Below are 20,041 nucleotides of genomic sequence, written 5' to 3'. Positions count from 1 at the left end.
GTGCACTTAATTTTTGTGTGCATACTTACATTTCTGTCTATTAAATTCCTCAGTGTCCTTTAGTAAAACATACAAAATAAATTCTTTCTCCATGAAAAATATGCAGGCAGTCACTGAACCTGAAGATTATTGTACAACTAATATGAAGTTATATTTTTCATCACCATATTTAGAAACACTCTCTGGAACCTAAATGAATTACATAGCTATGATTTCCACACAGCTGATGTCATTTGGGAACATAGAAACTCACCTTGAGGGATTTATAGAAAATCATAGGTGGGGAAATGAGAACTCTACTTTTTTAGTCAACAGCAGGTATTAAAGTAGATCGGATATCATTTGGAAATCACAAGAAGAAATGTCTTCCAAGTTTATGTATCGTGTTTTAACATGAATCATTGAGAAACTCAGTCCCTAAGGACATGCCCCACCTCAGAAACAACTGCAGAAATACGGGCTTCTAGTTCACAGTGGTACTAGGCAGTCCCATTGTCTGTGATGCAAGACAATAGTGAGTGACCTGCTGAATGTCACAAAGAATGAGGAACTTCCTGTGCCTATTTGTCCTATCCTATTGTGTGTTGTCATTGGGCGCAATCTGTCTCTCTGAAAGTGATACCATTTCTCAAATGTAATCTCTCCTGTATAGTTTTTCCTCTCTTTCTTGTTTAAAGTTATGAAGTCAGAGGATTTTCCTTTTAAATCTACAGAACTGATCAATGAACTTTAGTAACTGAGCTGTAGCTACAATGAAAATCTTTCTTACTGAAAGAGTAAGAGCTTAGTAATTTGCATTGAGCATCTATGATCAAATCATGCTTCCCTTAGCCCTGAAATGGGTTAGTGAGCCTTAGAGAAGCAACCAAAGAATAAGGCTGAGTATCTGAGTGTTCAGGGGCATAGGAGACAATAGCAGAGTGCAAAAGAGGTAGAGAGGTAGTGTTGGACCAAGCCTTAGCCCTCTGCTTCTGACCAAATGACTATTTTGGAAGTCAGTTAATTTCCAGTGCAGATTTACATGTTCCCTCTATCCCAAGTGGGGCAACAGCAAACGCTTCAGCCCTGGCAGTCATTTCAGATCACACATGCATTTCTTTCCTGAAGCCATAGTCTTCAGTGTGCCACAAATTCAAAGGAAAGATTACGATACACAGTTTCAGAAGATGGAAGTTCCATGTCAAGTAGCTCACGCTTAACGTAATTCTACTTGTTCTAAAATCTGAAACTAAATTCTTTGAAAGGGAGGTATTTTCTATTTATCCTGACAGAGTTCAAAAGAAAATTGATAGAGAAAACCAAGGAACCCAAAGTAGGTACCATGTCACATTATTAATCAAACTGTGTGAAAACTCAAGCTACAAATCATGTATCTTACAATATTTTGGAAATAATGGGAGAGATAGTTTGGGAGATTATTTGAATTCTCCCTGCTGTTTTGCAATGTAAGATATACACAAATTTTGGTTTTATTTGCCTTACTTGTCTTTGTTCACTCAAAAGAAAATTTGTTCTCTTGTTTTCCTCTTCACTGTAAGAGTCTACTGTGTCTATGTCTTCTATTGGGAGCAGGATTTTAGCCACTCTCTTAGAAATATGACTGTGTAGTAGCTATTGTCATTGTCAAATTACTTTATGAAGCACACAAAAATGAAATTAAAATCCTATGTTACAGAATATACTTAACACAACTAGAAAATACAAATAGTCATGAAAGCTCACTAGAGGCACTGGGAGCCTTCCCAAGTATTGGCAAAGCCTGAAAAGGGCACAAAGGTCTGGCTTGTGCTCAGAGGTCTGAGACAGAGCTCAGAGCAGGTGCTTCCTCCCATGAGATAACACAGAATTCACCACACTTGGCTGGGCTGTGCAGAGCAGGTCTCTGATCTCAGGCTCCTACAACTGGTGGTGGTGATGGTGTTGGGAAAAGATTCATATTGTACATGACACAGTAGAACAATAGATAAGAACTGAGGGAGGAAACAAAAATGGATGATCCTAGAGTGAGCAGCAGCAGCAGGTGCTCAAGAATTCTAATTTTCATTAGAATTCACATTACTTTTATGTCAAAAATAACCGTACATGGAAGTAGTTTTTAGTAACAATGAGAGTAAGTGTGGACAGTAACATTTTTTCCCTAGTAGCACCAAATAGCTCTTCTTTCCCCTAGACTTATTCTTACTCTTAGATGTATTTACATCTGACCCTCACCTGCTGCAGCTCTCCTTCCTGACCATGTATAAATATCAAAATCCATGTTCAGGTCATAAACCTACAATTCACACACACAATTTACAATCAGGGTTGTTTGGAAATACCAACACTAAACTCTGGCTCTCTAGCTTTCATTCCTCCCAGGGTGATGGCATATTTTTCCTCCCACCAGATGGCAGTGTGGGGTTTGTTGTCAAGAATCTGAAGGATGCGGAGAAAAGGCCCTCAGGCTCTATGTGAGATATATTCCTGAACCAAAGTCTTATCTCAGTTTTGGAGATTTGTTCCAGCCTTTATTTTAGATATTGAATCTCACCCTCATTTTCAAAGTCCTTCACACGACAGACATGCATTTACAATACAAGGCTTGCACACTCATCTTAGGAACAGAATAGTCTATGCTTCACAGTGTACTTAATAAAACCTGCCCAATCCTACAGCAACCTGTAGCAACACTGTGACATTTCCAACATGCATTAAGGATGAAGCTGAGTGCCATCACGTGCTCTGTGACCGCACTGCTCAACACAGGGAAACCCACCTGGTAAGGCAAGACATGAACAGAGGTTTGACTAATCCTGAATACACAGAGGATCATGTGACCAGACAGTGGATACTCCAGCAGAGTCATATTGTCCATAGAGAACAAGTGGATTGAAAGTATCTGAACTTATTTTTCATATTTCCTTCCTAGTGTGAAGGATACACTTGAGATATTTTATTTGAGATGTTTCATAACGAAACAAATTTAGTTATTTCTTTTCCCTAAAACTACAATGATTAAGGTTTAAATCTGAAGTCAATGCATTTCCTCTATACAGTATCATCTTTAGTAATGTTATTTTTGCATCTAAGAGAAAATAAAAGCATCCAACCACATTTAAGTGATATTAAGTTACATTTTATTAAGTTTCATTTTAATAGAAAGGAATTCTATACAACATTGAAATATTAAAATCTGTGAAAATTTGGAAAGAATTGTATTCTAAATTTTTGTGTTAAAAAATCTCCATATAGTAGATATGGTGAGATGCCAACCTTCAATACCACATAATGTGACCTCTCTAAAACACGGTGTTATTCCAGATATCATTAGGATGAGGTGATGTGAGAGTAATGTAGCTAATACACTGTGTCTAAGAGCATGCATAAGAAGCTGTGCTGAGAAGCCTGGTATACAAAACAAAGCAAAGAAAAATGAAACAAAAATGACAAACATCCCACTCTGGATCTTTTTATGTTTGTGAGCACTAAAAGAGATGCTGCCTTTTTCAGAGAGAAATCCTGAGTACATGAACACTGGAATATAAAGCTAAACACCAGTCCTTCCCCGATGCAATGTGCATAGAAATCATGTGAGGATTTTATAAACTAGATTCCATTCACTAGGACTGGAGTGGATCCTGAGTTTCTTTCTTTTGTAGTTGATATTCACACTCATTCTTCTTTTGTGAAAATCTCTAATCCCTTCCATTCCTAATGTCCCAAGTTGATGTCTTTTATTTTAATGCACATGACAATCTAGATTGCCAAATTGATTACGGTGACAGAATTGGCTGGAGGGAGGTCCATTAGCAAAGTCCATCTTTTGAAGCATGAGGATGGGTGATGGATCTTTGACCTTGTAGATGGTATCTTGTTCCTGGCCCCTTTCTCATGGAGGATCTCCCCCTGCACTCTACTTCCAGCTATCATCAATTGAACAGCATTCCTTGGCCACACCCTTCCACTGGGACAATTGGGTCCTGAAGTCAGCTGGCCCTGAACTAGAGCCTCTGAACTGTGATGCAGAATAAACCTCTCCTTTATTTTACAAATATTGCGGGTTGTCTCTCAGTGATGGGAAAACTGAAAACTACTGTACATTTTCTTGTATTTTCTGACTTGTCCCCATTTCTAAGCAATCTAGTGAATCACACTTATTTGTTCTTTGTTTAAATGTTCTTATTTATTCTCCCAAAAAGTTACCAGTGTGCCCCTATGTGCCAAGCTGTTCAGGAATCAAGGACAGAAAGGAGAGAAAGGAAACAGTTTGGCTGGTGTCAGGAACAGCACAAGATTTGAGTTCATTTATGACCCTGTCTGTGGTACTGGCTAATTTAGCTTTTATTCCAAAGAGCCTGTGTAAGAGTCACATCTTCCTAGAGAACTCTTGTCAGAGTGGGTTCTTCCCACTGTCAAGCTTCAAGTAGAAAACCAGATGAAGAAGAGGTAGGGGCTGCCCTGAGTGGAAGACTCACTCTGCTCTTGGCACAGGCAGGAAATAGTTATGGTTATGGTCTGAGCAGCAGCCATCAGTCATCTGCTCCCACACACTGTGTACCTGATCCTGGGTAGCAGGTAACATTGTAATCCTACTTCTGTAGTATCTCTTTAGGCTCTCTACTAGGAAACCAGACACTTGCATCCTGGCTAAGTGATGGCTTGGGCCACTAATTAGTCCTTGTCTCCTACAGAGCTTCAGGACAAGCTCAGTGTAATTTCTGCCTCCCTCCTAGAAAAAACACACAGGTATTGGTTGTAAGTAGGCCCAGGGTAAGAGAAGTTAATTTGCAAAAGAGAACTCTGTCTCCTCCTAGGATTGAGGATATATAAGAGAGTGAGCCTGCTTGAGCAGATCTCTGGTGGTGTCTGCACCATGGCCTTGATCCCAGTTATTTCTTGTTTGCCATCTTTAACTGCAGAGGTCAAAACTAAATCTTGATTCTTTAACTTACTCAATTTGTCTTACAGACTTGTTCCTAAAATGTCCTCTTCTATTCTCCTTTCTTCATACTACAGTGAGTTTCTCTACTTTCAAGGTCACTGTCCCAGGTTGTGCTGACTCAGTCACCCTCTGCCTCTGCCTCTCTCAGAGCCTCACCCAAGCTCACTTGCACCCTCAATAGTGAATATAAAATCTAGAACATTGCATGGTTTCAGCTGTACCCAGGGAAGGCTCCTCAGTATTTGATGTTGGTTAAGAGTGACGGAAGCTTCAATAAAGGGCCTGGAATTCTTGATTGTTTCATGAGCTCTAACTCTGGAACTGAGTGCTGTTTGACCATCATCAGCATCAATTCTGAGGATGATGCGAACTCCATGTGTAATGCAGATTACAACATTGGTGGGTCATGTGGTTAAAAAACAGTTATCAGATGAATGGGGAATTTAACGGGGCTATCAAATAGCACTCAGATATAATGTTTGACAAACTAAACATTCAAAACTTTCTGTCTTTTGATCTTGTTAAGAGCTACATAGAAAATGCTTTATTATATCAGGATGCTACCAATATCTTGTATCTGTTGTGATGATGCCAAAAGTAAAAACAATAAAAACAACGTGTATTTACCATTTTTGATCTACAATGTTGTAAGTATATGAGATGCAAAAACATTCTTCTTAATCGGACATGAGAGTTTAATAAGTATACACTTGTGTGTATAGATGTGTAAGATAGCTGACCATATTACTAAGTGTTTGTTGGATCATTGAACACAGATGTTTGCAGTTCATTGTTTGAATGTCCACTTTCTATGCTTTAATCTTATAACTTGAACAACTATTTCTAAGATGACAATATGTAATTTATTAACTAGTGAATTCTTAGTTTTTTTTTGAAATTCTGTATTACTTGTACACTTTTACTGCTTTGTTTTTTTTTCTTTAAACAAAATTTAAAAAAACAAGTATACACTTGTATACATTTGTAAGTGCTAACATTAAAGTGCATTTGACTTATCATACTTGCATGCTTGCTTCTCACATGCAAAATTGTTATTTCATCAGCATTCACAAAGGAAATGTTTGCATAAATATAGAGATGCTAAAACCTATATATAATGAAAAACTTTCCATTTTCTCACACAATCACTGTCTATTTTCTGGGAGTGAAGGAGAAGAAAACAATTACATTCAACACAGGGAAGATGACAGCTGATATAAAATGACCTATCCAATAGAGAGTTAAAGCATGACCAGCATAGGCTCCTGGATAGTCCCAGTGCTGAACATCAGGGTATTTTAAATTATTGCTTTTTTAAGGAAATGTAAAGAGAAATATTTCTGGAGGTATAGAAAGGCCTCACAAAACCGATTTCAACATACAAGGACTGAAAGAAGTTGTAAAGAAAATTACCTAGTCAATAATTTGAGATCTCAGGACATATACAGAATTTTTGCAGCAACTTGACTAACATCAAAAACAACAATAAAGCGTAATGTGTGATACAATGGGTTGCTTTGTGCCATTTTTTTTTTCTTTTATCCACCACCATTGCTTTCTTGAATGCTCATGGAAGCCTTGAAAGTCCATGCCAGAGTGCACAATGGATGTGGAGGAGCTCTAGCTATCATACTCCTAGGGAACCAGAATCATAGTCAGGTGCTCAGGTTTATTTGTAGATACCAGTAGAAACTAACAAACTTCTAGAAGTTTCCCCCTGGTTTAAATTGAATATCTATTCAAGAATAATTGGAAGTGAAGTTGGATTTATACCCTGTACTGATTTTAAGCATACAAACAATGTGGCAAAGGCTGGGTTGCATGGCTTCCAGACAATTGAAGAAATATCTGTCAGCATTTAACTAATCGTCAGTGAGTTTCAACAGGGTTAACAACCATACATGCAAGGAAATAAAACATATACAAAGCAGTAAAAAAGAAAAACACCACTAACGTTTATACATCTAAGAGAAATATCAATGATGACAACAACAATATATTCTTTCAGAAATGATGTAGTTTCTGGGGTCATTACAGATAAATATATTCACTTCTCGAAGTAAAAGTCATATATACTTTATACTTTATTAGTTTCTATTATTGAATGATTTCCTGGGTTTCAATACAATGCTTTCAAATATGAATATGTCTGATTAGATGTGACTTCTCATTACTTTCCAAATCCCCTACTCACCTACCTTTAGTTTTTACATGTTGTCTAACAATAGTCTCTATTTGTAACTGTTAATTCTGGTATGTTAACTTCATTGGATAAAGAACTGCCCAGTGTCCTTGTTGCTTTGTCTCAGTGGGTTATGTATAGATGGTCTTGGATATACTATGTCAGTAATGGCAAACCTTTTGGACCTTTTAATTATAACCAACATTCTGTTGCAATAAGCAAGCCATAGGTTAATCCGCACTGCAGATGATTCCTCACTTTTTCCTCTTTGTCAGAGGTCCCTCCTCTAATTCCCACAATGCAAGTGCTGACTGGGTTTACTCTGCTACATCCTTCTGTTCCTTCCTCACTTTGAGCCAATGCACCATAAACAGAATTGTGAGCCAAAACTGAGAGTCAGATTGAACTTGTTCTGCTTGAAGATGTGGGTGTCATGTACTGTGTCACAACAATGGAAATGCTGACTAATTCAGAAAATAGATAACAGAGAGGTGGGGTTTTTGCAGTCATATAATTGATTATGTGTTTAATGAAGCTTTGCAGATGACTTCTGAGAGAAATTTGGAAAGGTTTGGAAAACCGAGCTATCATAGTTCTGGGCTGCTGGCCACAACCTCATGGGTGATTCTGTTCATACTTCAGAATACCAGGCTGCTCATGGAAATATAAATAGGAAATACTGGGCTCAGGAAATTTCCAATGGAAACAAGGACTCCACTCATATTTATAATTAAGCTCACCTGGATTACACTCACAAAAATTTGTCTATATGTTGCCCATGTCCTAAGATTTGAGGAGGAGATTAAACTGAAGTATGGTGGACTAACTGATCTGGGGGAGGAAATTTCAAGGCAGTCCAACATACATGACATGGGTACTCTTGGACTCATTTACCAAACTTGTAGGACAAGTGATAGAGCAGGAAAAAATTAAGAAACTTAAACTGTAACCCAGAATGGCCATTGAGTAAAAATGGAGCCAAAGATGTATGAGTGCTAGAGGTTTTACCACCTCTAAAAGCAGTTACTACTTTGTACAAAAGCAAAAAGGAAGATGCCAGCAATCAAGAAAACTCTCCCAACTGCAGACTTAAGAGTACAAAAGTGTCAGCCTCTCATTTGGGAAGAGAATTTCATGACAAAATTCCCTACTATATTAATGCTATGTGGTTCTCTTTCTCCCTTCTAGTTCTGAAGAGCATCTGTAGAACACACTGGGATACATCATCTTGAGACAGGAGTATACTGGGTAAAATACACTTGGCTCAGTTTTTCTACTACAGAATCCTTTCCAGTTTGGTTTTTTGGGTCATTAAGATGTAGCAAAAAATCTAGGGCCATTCAAGATTTCTTTTCCCTAGGCAGCTTTTCTTAATCTTTGAGGAACTGTCTCATTCTGAGTATTATATTTCTTATAGATTTTTATGAGTGTCTTTAAGCAATAAATACACTTTTTATGAGTGTTGCTTCCGCATGTTCACAATGCTCTGTGAATCTGCCTCACACTTTACACAGGATAAGTATTATGTTAAAAACAAGTGCATCATCATCATTTAAAATGGACAACTGGTGAGATGCTAGACCTAGCCCAGCTATGATTCAGGTAATTGGAGGGTGGGGTCCAAGTTGAGATGTTGGGCAGAAAGACAGGAACAAGAGACACTGGGACTTGAAAAGATTCAGTAAGGTACACATAAGTATAGCATGTGGCATCTATTAATTTTTGTCTCAGTGCTCTGTCACTTGGGAATGCACTAGTGCACCAAAGGGGGGGGGGCAAAGAAAAACAGTAGAACTTACCATTGGCACTTAACTTCCCCCAAAAGTCCAGAGCCCTTGTGGAAATCTCACTTAAAACAAACTCTATAGCATATCCTGGACAGATGACTGTGATTTTAGCCTCATCGTGGAGATCAGCAGTACAGAGTTCTGGATTGCTCCACTGTGGCCTAGCTTCTATGAACAAGCTTCAGGATCTCATGGGCAAGAGGTGGAGAGTATTCAGGGCCTTCATATGAAAGAGGCTCCCAGAGACAAACTCTTGTCCTTTCAACAACAAAAATTATTTATTCACATCTCCTAAATGAAGCCTAATGAGGATCTTGTTTCATGACACTTCACTCAGCTGTGCTGATTCAGCTGCCTTTTGCATTTGCCTCCCTAGGAGACAATCACATTCATCTCTACCTAGAGCATTGGCTCTAGAGGTTACACTGCGGAGTCCAAGAAAGTGCTCTCTGCTCCAGATGCTATGGGCAGTAATGCTCTTGTTGGTGGATCAGAGACGATCTCTGATTACTTCTTAGCTTTCCACTCTGGCCCAGATCAGTTGCTGAGCATCCAGGATCATCCAGAAATAACAAGATTCTAACCATCACAATGGGACAGAATGTAGAGTGGAGACAGATTCTGTGGAACCACCAGTGACACATGCAGAGAAAAGCTGCAGCAGATCTTCTAGTAAATATAAGCTGTACCAAATTCTCATCCATTGTCCTGATCCTCACCTTAGAAGAAGGCTCCTGACCCCTGCCTAGAGAGCTACCAACTTGCAAGGAATTTGTACTTCTTCACATATTTAAGAGTGGTCTGTGCTTTTTATGCTGTCAGATCTTGGTCTATAGAATATATCCACATATTGTAATCTATTTCCATAATCTCTTGTCACATAGCAGAGTTAATTATTTCATGTGTGGTTGGCACAGGTCATCTGACACAGATTTAATTTCCTTGGTGGGAAAGTATTCACAGTGCAGTGCACTCATACAAGAACTTATAACATTGTCTACTCTTTTATCTTTTTATTTCAAAAACACTGAAGGGCTGCCCATTTCAAATCAAGAAAATGAACACTTTCCAGGAGAAAGAGTACCCTAGTCCTTACCCCTATAATCCATTTTCAAACAAAATGCACCTAAATTCCAACCATGTTACACCCCTTTAAAGTATAATGGACTTAAGATGTGCAAAATAAAATAAAGACATTTTTGCACACAGGAGAGTAGAGAAATCTCCACTAATAGTACCCTGAAAACATGCATTGGTCATTCACAGTCCTCAACAGATACATGAGGCTAAATACGAGGACAAAGTGAAATAAAGCAAGTCAAGTTAAACATGTATGAACAAGACTCTTAGGAATGAGAATCTATGTTCTTGTAATCCACAAAGGAGCCCGCAAGCCCAGTTTAAAAAATGAGGCAAAAACATATTTAAAAAGCAGTGCTGATTTATTTTAACCTGGGCCCAGCAACACAGTGCAGTAGGAGATCAAAAGCTGTGTCCTTCCTCTACAGTTGCCACCTCCAGTACCTATCAAGTTCACAAAGTAAAGGTCATGGGCATGGATCATGAAATAGGCCAATGGAGATGATCCTGTTTTCCTCAGCAGAGAATAGAGGAGTCTAGCAGCAATTAACAACCTTTGTTCCCTTAGGAGAGGACAGAGAAGTCTAGCAGGAATTTACAATTCTTTACAGAGGAGAGCATTGATTAACATATCAGTTAGGTCACCCAGAGGGAGAAGGGAGGAGGGGGAAGGGAAACATATACACAGTAAAACCACGTTACAGGTATTTTGGTATAATACAAATATAACAAGGCTCTTTTCTTCTAGTGTACAACTGAAAGGTTTTGGCCCAGGCTGAACACTGTAGCTGGAAAAGCCTCAGCCGGAACCAAGGAGCTCTATCTCCCCCTCCCCTAGGAATTTACCTATGGTGCCAAACAAAGACCAATAGGGTACCTGTGCATCCCTAATGCTCCCTTAGGATCCACCACAAACTGAGGCTACTTATGTGCCTCATTTCTCTTGCTCCATGGAGAGATCGCCAACCCCGGGGTGGAGATGCTCCACCCCAGGGGATCGGGGTGTCTCTCCCCACATTCTCAAAATAAAAGTAATTTATATTTCAAACTTCTTATATTTTCACCCGCTGCTGGTCTTCCACAGTTCTATCACAACAATAGCACTCACAGAGTACATCAAATCACAGAACCTTGCAGTCATGTGATCAGCAAGAGACAAGTTATGCACTCTGTGGTCTCTGAGCCATGAGCAGATGTTTGTCCTATGATGAGCAGGGAGCACTTTGAGAAGATTGTCCTGAGGTCCTGTGCAGCTCAAGGAAAGAACCATTCACATAGTGGACCCTGACCAGCACATGGAGTCCAATGCTCACTGAAAGGCTCAGCTGCTGTGTCATCTGTGACCCTACACAGCAGTTTGAGCAACAGTTTTGACTACTTTCAGAAGATGCTGCCTCCCACTGTTGCAGGCAGCTGAGTTAGTCAGATATATTATAGACAGTGAGATAGGGCTAGGTCCTCAAAGGACTCAGTGCAGTAGCCTGGATAGTTTGCAACCCTGGGGCAGACAGACATCTCCTGCTGTGGGCCAGGCCTCAAGACAAAGGATCAAATAAACCATCCAAAACCTATTGACTGATATTCTAATTAGTACTTTATCATCCGGAGTCACCATCCCATTCCAGTAGGGGAAAGATCACAGCTCCAAAAATGCTGGCTTCCTACCTAACTTGCTTTCGAATCTGCCCCTAATGTAATGAATTTTACCTAAGCTATGGATTATACTGGCCAGCTATAGATGTGTCCCACCTTATACCCATCTGTCTTGTGAATTCCCTGTGTCTCCCTCCTGAAAAGGTTTTGGCCCAGGCTGGACACTGCAGCCGGTAAAGCCAAGGAGCTCCTATCTCCCATACCCTTAGGAATCTACCTCTGGCACCAAACTAAGACCAATGGGCTACCTGTGCATCCCTAATGCCCCCCTTCAACCCCAAGCCGAGGCTACTTATGTGCCTCACTCCACGTGTTCCACAGAGAGATCACCAGCCCCGGGGTGGAGATGCCACTCCCCAGGGGGTCTGGGGTGTCTCTCCCTGCATTCTCAAAATAAAGGTCATTTATATTTCATACTTCTTATCATTTCAGCCGCCGCCAGTCTTCTCCCAAAGTTCTATCATATGGTTCCCTGACTGGGAACAGAAGGTGAGAGACTTCTGGGGCTGGTTCCCAGTTTTGAGTCCCCTGCTGTTCAGGACAAGGACCAGGACCAGGACCAGAGTATATAGTAAGTTATAATAACTTGAGGGTATATTTGTCTTGGTTAAGACTTGAGGGTATGTAGAAAGTTATGTAAGGCTTGAAAAGATGTAAGTTGTACAAAGCTTGAGAGGCTGGTAACTTGAGAGTATATAGTAAGTTATAATAACTTGAGGATATATTTGTCTTGGTCAAGACAAGGGTATGTAGAAAGTTATGTAAGGCTCGAGAGGATATAAGTTGTAGAAAGCTGGAGAGGATATAAATTTTACTTGTCTTGATCTATAGTACTGCAAACAACAGATTTAAAAGCAACTAGATTTAAAAGCAAAGATTGGTAAACCTTTACTACAAAATGTTTCCATGAAAGCCTTTTTTTGTTAATTCCACATGGCACCCTATAAAAAAGCGGTATGCCATCCAAATATAGCCTGCTCTCTGACCTAAAATGTCAATATTAAACTCCTGCATACTTACTTACATCTACAGATACCTTTTACTGTAGTCCAGATCTCAAACAACAAGGCAAAACTTGACCTTCAAGCTCCACAGAGATCTTGATATGGTTTTTCATATTTTAACACTTATAACACTTGCAGTTCTGAGACAGACAAACCTACACAAGGTGGAGCTACCTGCCTCTCCCCCCACCCAAGGATCACACTCAAATGTAGCAGAAGACATCAGGCAAAAAAGTACCTCATCCTGGCATTCTTTGAGACCTTACTCCAGGGCTGCTGGGCTGTCCTGGCCACCAGAGAGTGGGTGTGCCATTCTAATTTCTAGCCCTCACAGGACTCTGCCAGATTTGTTGCTGACAAAAATTGCTGCCAAAGACTGAGAGGAGCTAAGGGCCAACAACAGCCCCCTTTGTGGGTGTCCATCTCAGAGTCCAAGTCACACTAAAACTCTCAAGGTAAGACATTCTCTATATTTGTGAACATAGAGGCCATATATAGAGAATTGTTCCTAAATTGTCAGGCCACTATATTAAGTCCTCGATCTCTATGACGGGGTATTGGAGGTCAACCTATGCCATTTATAAACAGGGCCTATTTTGTTCAGGTCCCAGTCCTAAATCTTAAAAGGCTTTTATTCCCTTTTACAGGCTGACAGATACATTTTTTCTTCTCACTTTGTTTATACTTTTTCAGGATACATAAAAGCCTTTCCCACAGCCAGGGAAACTGCTGACATACTTGCAAAAGTTCTGTTACAGCAAATAATTCCAAGAACTAATTTGCTAGACTGCCATTCTGGTTTCACATCACTCAGGCCCTAGATCTGACTGTCCTTTTCCTACTTATTTATGTCTTACCAAGGCCTCACAGCCACGACTCACAGGTTGTCATGTTTTGTTATCCACTTTGGTTCCTAATTTCTTAAATTCTATTAATGATCATTTTTACAGCAGGCTTCTTTAACAGTATTGCCTAAAGACTCCAACGTCATACATACCAGAGACAAGCCTTACCGACCTACCTTTTAACATTTATGCTTTCAGATGGGGGAGTAAGTACCTCTCATAACTTCACTCCTCCTAACCCCACATTTAATAACTTCACTCCTCCTAACCCCAAGTTTAATTTTCAGAATTCTGCCTTACCATGGAAATGTTTCTACCTCAACATGGTCCTGATAAAATGACATGTCTTAATCAAAGGCACCTTTCCCTCTACCTCACCTGGGTCCTTAAATATGACAGTGCCATTGTCTCCTCATAACATCTTGTCTCTTTGTTTTTCCAGTCTAACATACGTGCATTCACCAGTGAAGTTGCCCTGGCTAAAACATCTGGTACCAGCTTCTACCCAGGCATCAACTATCATCCCATCAACTCCCTTAGACCCCAATACAGCACCCTTAGCCAGCAGGAAGTAGTTAAAGAGAGAAATCTTCACCCCTTTTCATAATAATCATAAGACGGGATATGAAAGGGTTTTGGCCCAGGCTGGACACTGCAGCCGGTAAAGCCAAGGAGCTCCTATCTCCCCTACCCTTAGGAATCTACCTCTGGTGCCAAACTAAGACCAATGGGCTACCTGTGCATCCCTAATGCTCCCCTTAGTTTCCACCCCAAGCTGAGGCTACTTATGTGCCTCACTCCACGTGTTCCACGGAGAAATCCCTGGCCCCGGGGTGGAGATGCCATGCCTCAGGGGATCAGGGGTGTCTTTCCCTGAATTCTCAAAATAAAGGTCATTTATATTTCATACTTCTTATCTTTTCAGCTGCTGCCGGTCCTCCCCCACAGTTCTATCATCTCCCCTCCCCTTTCACCTTAGATCCATGGTTTTATTTTATAAAAGTCCCTAAAAAAGACAGAGTCTTGGGTAACCTGCTCTGGACTCCTGTCTCTCTGACAGAAGCCTTCTTTCTGTGAATAAGTATATTCTACTCTTCACTCCATTGTTTCAAAAATTCATGCTTCGATTTTAGAGAACAGGAGCTCATACCTGACCTTGTAGGTCTAGAGTTTCATTCCCTTATTTCACCAGGACTTGTACAAAGAGGAAATCAAGGTTTTTTTCCTCTTCATTTTGCAGCATGAGCTGAGCACCAGCACCAGGCCTCAGGCAGGGCCTGAGCCACAATAGCTGGGAACAAATTTGCATGAGCAGCTCCTCCCTCAGGACCTGGGGAAAAAAAGGGGGGGATTGTGACAACTCAAGGCATGGTATGGGGCAGGGGGCTGCTTCCTTTGTCTCTGTTCCTCTCTCACTGTTCAGGTAAGAACAGACAATGCAGACAAACTGCAATTTCACAATTTGATAAGGTGTCTTCTGCCAAGACTGTTGCCAAACTTCAGCGTGTTCCCTAATCCAGCATGGTCTGTATTTGAAGTTTCCCTCCCTCAGGATCTGGTGACTCAGGAACCCTCACTTTCTGCATCTGCTGGAGCAGCTGCCAGACTTACTTGCACCTTGAGAAGTGACATCAGTGTGGGGGGAAGAAACCTGTACTGGTACCAACAGAAGCCAGGGAGCCCTCCCAGGTTTCTCCTATACTACTACTCAGGCTCAGATAAGCAACTGGGTTCTGGCTTCCCCAGCCACTTTTCTGGTTCAAAAGACACCTCAGCCAATGCTGGCATTTTGCATATTTCTGGGCTGCAGCCTGAGGATGAGGCTGACTATTACTGTAGCATTGAGTACGATGATGCTTATCATAGTGACACCCATGGATGGAGAAGTGGCACAAAAACTGCAATATGCTCTATGAATTAGACCTTAAAGTCTTTTTAACTGTAAAAATAATTTGTATATACACTGAGTACACTTGGATTTATTACAGTGTAACAGGGAATCATCATCCCAAATTACTGAAGAATATTGTCAGACTCTCAGGAAAAAGAAATATGCTGTGTTGGCCTCTAAATTTTGTTTTGTGCTACAGTGATTATAAGGTGATATAAAAGGATATGATTCTGTCATTTTTATTTTAGGTAAAAAATGTGAAATAAGCCTTCTATTTCTCAGCTAATAAGAGACCAGGATCCATTCAATCAGAACATGGCCTCAAAAGCATGGAATCTATACTTACAGACATCATATCAAATGCTTCTGCCGTGCTTACATTCATGCTGTTCAATGTGGCTGTTGTCTCCCTGTGTCTAGGACTGAAATATGAATTGGGGAGGGAGAACACAGGCTCAGGGAAAATCTCAGGTACCAAGCTACTCTGATTCACTTCTGTCACCTAAAGCCCCACCTGCACAATGAAGTAGAGGGCAATGGGATGGAGTATATGGGAGAGATTTGAGGCAAGCAAACCACATGGTGGAACCAGAAAAAGAGAAGGGAAAAATCCACCTGGCCTTATAATGTGTCAGGACATACTGTCATTGAGGCAGGATAGAAGAAATACAGAGTAGAAGGGAGATGATGAAAATCATAACTAAAGTATTTGAATTTCTAAAAAGACTGCAACTGTAATAACAGGTCAAGATTCCCAGGGTTACCCATATCAATATTTTGGTTTCTTTATGGTTTTTTTTTCCAGTACTCCACACTCAAACTTTCTTAAACATACTTTATGCTTACAGATTTCTTTGTTGGTACATAGGAGAAATCTGATATTATAGAACACATTATGAGGGTACAAAAACATATTATCTGTCAAAAACATTGTTAGGCCTCATGCCTTTCACCTGTAAAATAGACTATTATCTTATAAGTGGGTCATCTTGGGTCCCATGAACTGAGACTAAGAGGAAACATCATACACTCACAAATTCCACAGCATTTAAACAGCCAAAGACATGTATATATATCCTCATACACTCACAAATTCCACAGCATTTAAACAAAGACATATATATATATATATATATATATATATATATATATATCCTAAACTGTTGTATCCTTCTCTCTATTTCCCTTCCTTATCTCTCCCATCATTCTCTATTTCTCTCAATCTCTCTTTTGCACTCAATTTGCGTTGTGTTGTGTACTTATTACTGCCTAATAAATCCCTTATTAACACATAAAAATTTCTTTTGGTATAACAAGAATCACTGAACCTGTAGCTTATTCTACAACTAAAGTGTCTCTAGGTTCTTCATCACCAATTTCTGAAGCACCTGAGACTCTGTCTGGTGACTAAATGGGTTACTTCAGTGTGGATTCCATACAGTTGATGTCCCTCAGGAGTATTGGAAGTCATTTTGAGAGATTTATAAGAAATTTACAGGTGGTGAACCAAGAACTCTACTCTTTTGACCCACAGCAGGTTTTAAACAATGTCAGATGTCAGTTTGGAGCATCACAAGGAGAAATGTCCACACAAGTGTGCTTCAAGTCATTTGAAAACATGAATTGTTTGAGAAATTCAGTTCATAAACTCATTCCCCACCTGAAAAACAGCTGCAGAGGCCTGGGATTGTGGTTCACAGTGGTACCAGGCAGAGTTCCATCTTCTATGACTTAGGGCAATTGTAAGTGACCTGGTAATCGTCATAAAGAGGGATGCTCCCCCCATGAAATCTTCTCTCATTTATTATACATATGCATATTGGTTTCACTTATAGTACCGATTTGTCTTTGCTCACTCTAGAGAATGTTTTGGGATTTTGCCTGCCTTTCATTGTAAGGAGAGTCTATTTTGTCTATGACCTCCACTCAGAATCCCGATTGGCCATTCTCTTAAGAATATGGCAGTATTTAAACTATTGTTATCTTCTAGTCACTGCGTCTAGAATAGATCCTGAGACTTTCTTTGCCAGTTAATATTCACTTGAACTATCCTATTGTGAGTCTCCAAGCTGTTACTGCACTAAATGCCCCAAGCTCACAGTCATATTTTTGATTTTAGCACATCCATACATGTGATACTCTGGACTGTCAAATTGCTTACACTGAGACAGTTGGTTCAGCTGTTAGTAAAGCACACTTTGGGAGCCTCTTGGTGGGTCAAGGAGGTGTGACCTTGTGGACCATATCTTGTCCTGGCCATTCCTCTCTGGTCATATTCCCCTGTGCCCTACCTCCAGCCACCATGAATTGAATGACTTTTTTCTGCCATGCCCCTCTTCCATGATGTTTCTACCCTAAAGCTAGTTGGCCATCAATTGGAACTTCTAACACCAAAAGAAAGCCCTATGATCCAAAATAAACTCCTCCTTAAATATACAGGAGTTAAGTGAGTTTTTCCCATTTCTAATGAATCTAGTAATTCAATAGTCCTGTATTGTATCTTCTCAAATAATTACCAGTATGGCTCAATGAGCCAAGCTCTTCAGATCAAGGAGGAGAGGGGAAATCAAACTGTTATCAAGAGACTGTGAGATTTGAGTAGATATGAAACTTCCATACAGCTATATAATGGAGCTCTCATTCCAGATAAACCATGAGTAAGAGGCATGTCTTCCTATTCCATTCTTGATAAAGGAGTTTGTTTCCACTGACAAGGTTCAAGTAGAAAGCCAAGATGGAGACAAGATAGGGGCTGCCCCTGTGTGGAGGACTCACTCTGCGGTTGGCACGGGCAGGCCATAGTTGTAGTCATGGTCTGAGCAGGAGTCATCAGGGATCTGCTAACAAATATAATGGACCTGAGACTGGCCAGCACTGTACCGTGCTTCTGTGGAAATCATGGGGATCTCAACTAGGAAATCAGAAGGTTGTATCCTGGTCTTTGCAGAGGGATCCTTTGGCCATTCATCTGTTTCAGCAGATGAAGTATTATTTAGCTGAGCAGCCATCCCCTCAGTGTGTTTTCAGAAGAAACTACAGGGTCAATAAACATTTCAAATGGCTCATCTCTTGATTAGAGATGGACTAAAGAGGCTGATCAAATGCAGAAAAGAAAAGCTGACCTTTCAAAAGCTGTATTGGTTGGAATTCTCCAAAGGAACAGGATCAACAGAATATTTAACACTATCTATGAATTTATAAAAGGGCTTTGATTTGATTTGCTTTCAGTACCAGAGGCTGGATAATCCACAATAGTCATGAGGACCAGGGAGAGACAGAGGATCTGGTAGCTGCTCAGTGGGAGATGCTGCAAACTCTAGAATTGAAGGGACCACTGCTATGCTATTTCGCAACATCCACAGAATGAACCAGTGTTAGGGTGTCATTATATAGCTGAAGTTCTGGAACATCCAGGAGTGTTTAGTTTTGCATATTGCCCTGGAAATTCACTTGTGTGAGTCCACACTGAAAGCCTGAAAATTTAAATTTGATGTTCCCAGGAGACAACAGCAACAAAAACACACACATTCAATAAAAGTCAAGGTTTCTAGTGCAACCAACTTTCCTCTTCACTCTCGTTCCATCTGGGTTGCAAGCCTACTGGATGGTGTCACCCAAATCAGCATGAGTCATTTCCCGTCAGTCTGCCATTCATTTTCAGAAAAGTGTCGAGCTTCTAGATAACTCTAAATCCAGTCAAGATGGGCATCAAAATTTGCCAGCACAGAGATACACAATGCATGTTGAGCTCTAGCATACTCTTGGGGAAACAAAATCATACTCAAGTGCTCAGGGTTTATGTGCATATCCAGGTAAAAAATGAGAAGCTTCTAGGCTTTCTCCTCTGGCTGAAATTGAATGCTTTGTGCAAAAATAAATGAAATAAAGGTGGATTTACAAGTTTTAGAGTTATGCAGGGTCTTGACACATGCAGGGTCTTTGGCAAAGACTGAGATTAATTGCTTCTAGGTATTTAAATAAATATCTGTGCAACACTGAGCTAAGTCTGCATACATCTGAGGAGCCAGGAAACACAAAAGCAAGGAATTCAGAGTTACAGAAAACCAGTCAACAATACAACATTAGTAAACTTTGCAGCTCTACAATTAACGTTGTGTTGAAAACAACAATTCTCACAAAAGCTATGTAATTTCTGTGGTTATTTCATTGTATCGATTCATAACTCTACTTCTCAAATTTCTTATATATGTAGTATTTTATTAAAATTATATAAAATTCATATATGTATTGCATTTTATTAGTTCCTATTAAGCAGTTTCCTGAGTTTCAATATGATGTATTCATATATGCATGTATTTGATTGTGTACACACTCACATTGCTCTGTCACACTGCTTACTCAGTTATGCATATTCTTTTCTCCTTGTCCACTAACAGTCTATTTGTGAGTATTGATGCTGATAGATCAACTTCATTTGATAAACACATACCTAGCAAGCTTGTTTTGTGTCGGTGGGTCATTGAAGAATGGCCTTGGATACACTATATCAGTAATGGCCAACTCTTTAGAGCTTTCAGTGAAAACAGCCCAGTTACACACTCATGCTATAGGTTCCCCAGCACTGCCCATGGCCCCACACTCCTGCTCCTCTGGCACTGGTCCTCTGCTCTCCTTCCCAGCCTGCATGGACTGGTAACTCTGCCTACTGGTACAGATT

Source organism: Cavia porcellus, unplaced genomic scaffold, assembly GCF_034190915.1.
Source record: "Cavia porcellus strain 051 isolate PalLab524CR breed Dunkin Hartley unplaced genomic scaffold, mCavPor4.1 scaffold_16, whole genome shotgun sequence".
Classification (NCBI taxonomy): Eukaryota; Metazoa; Chordata; class Mammalia; order Rodentia; family Caviidae; genus Cavia; species Cavia porcellus.
Note: the sequence above shows the minus strand (reverse complement) of the source record.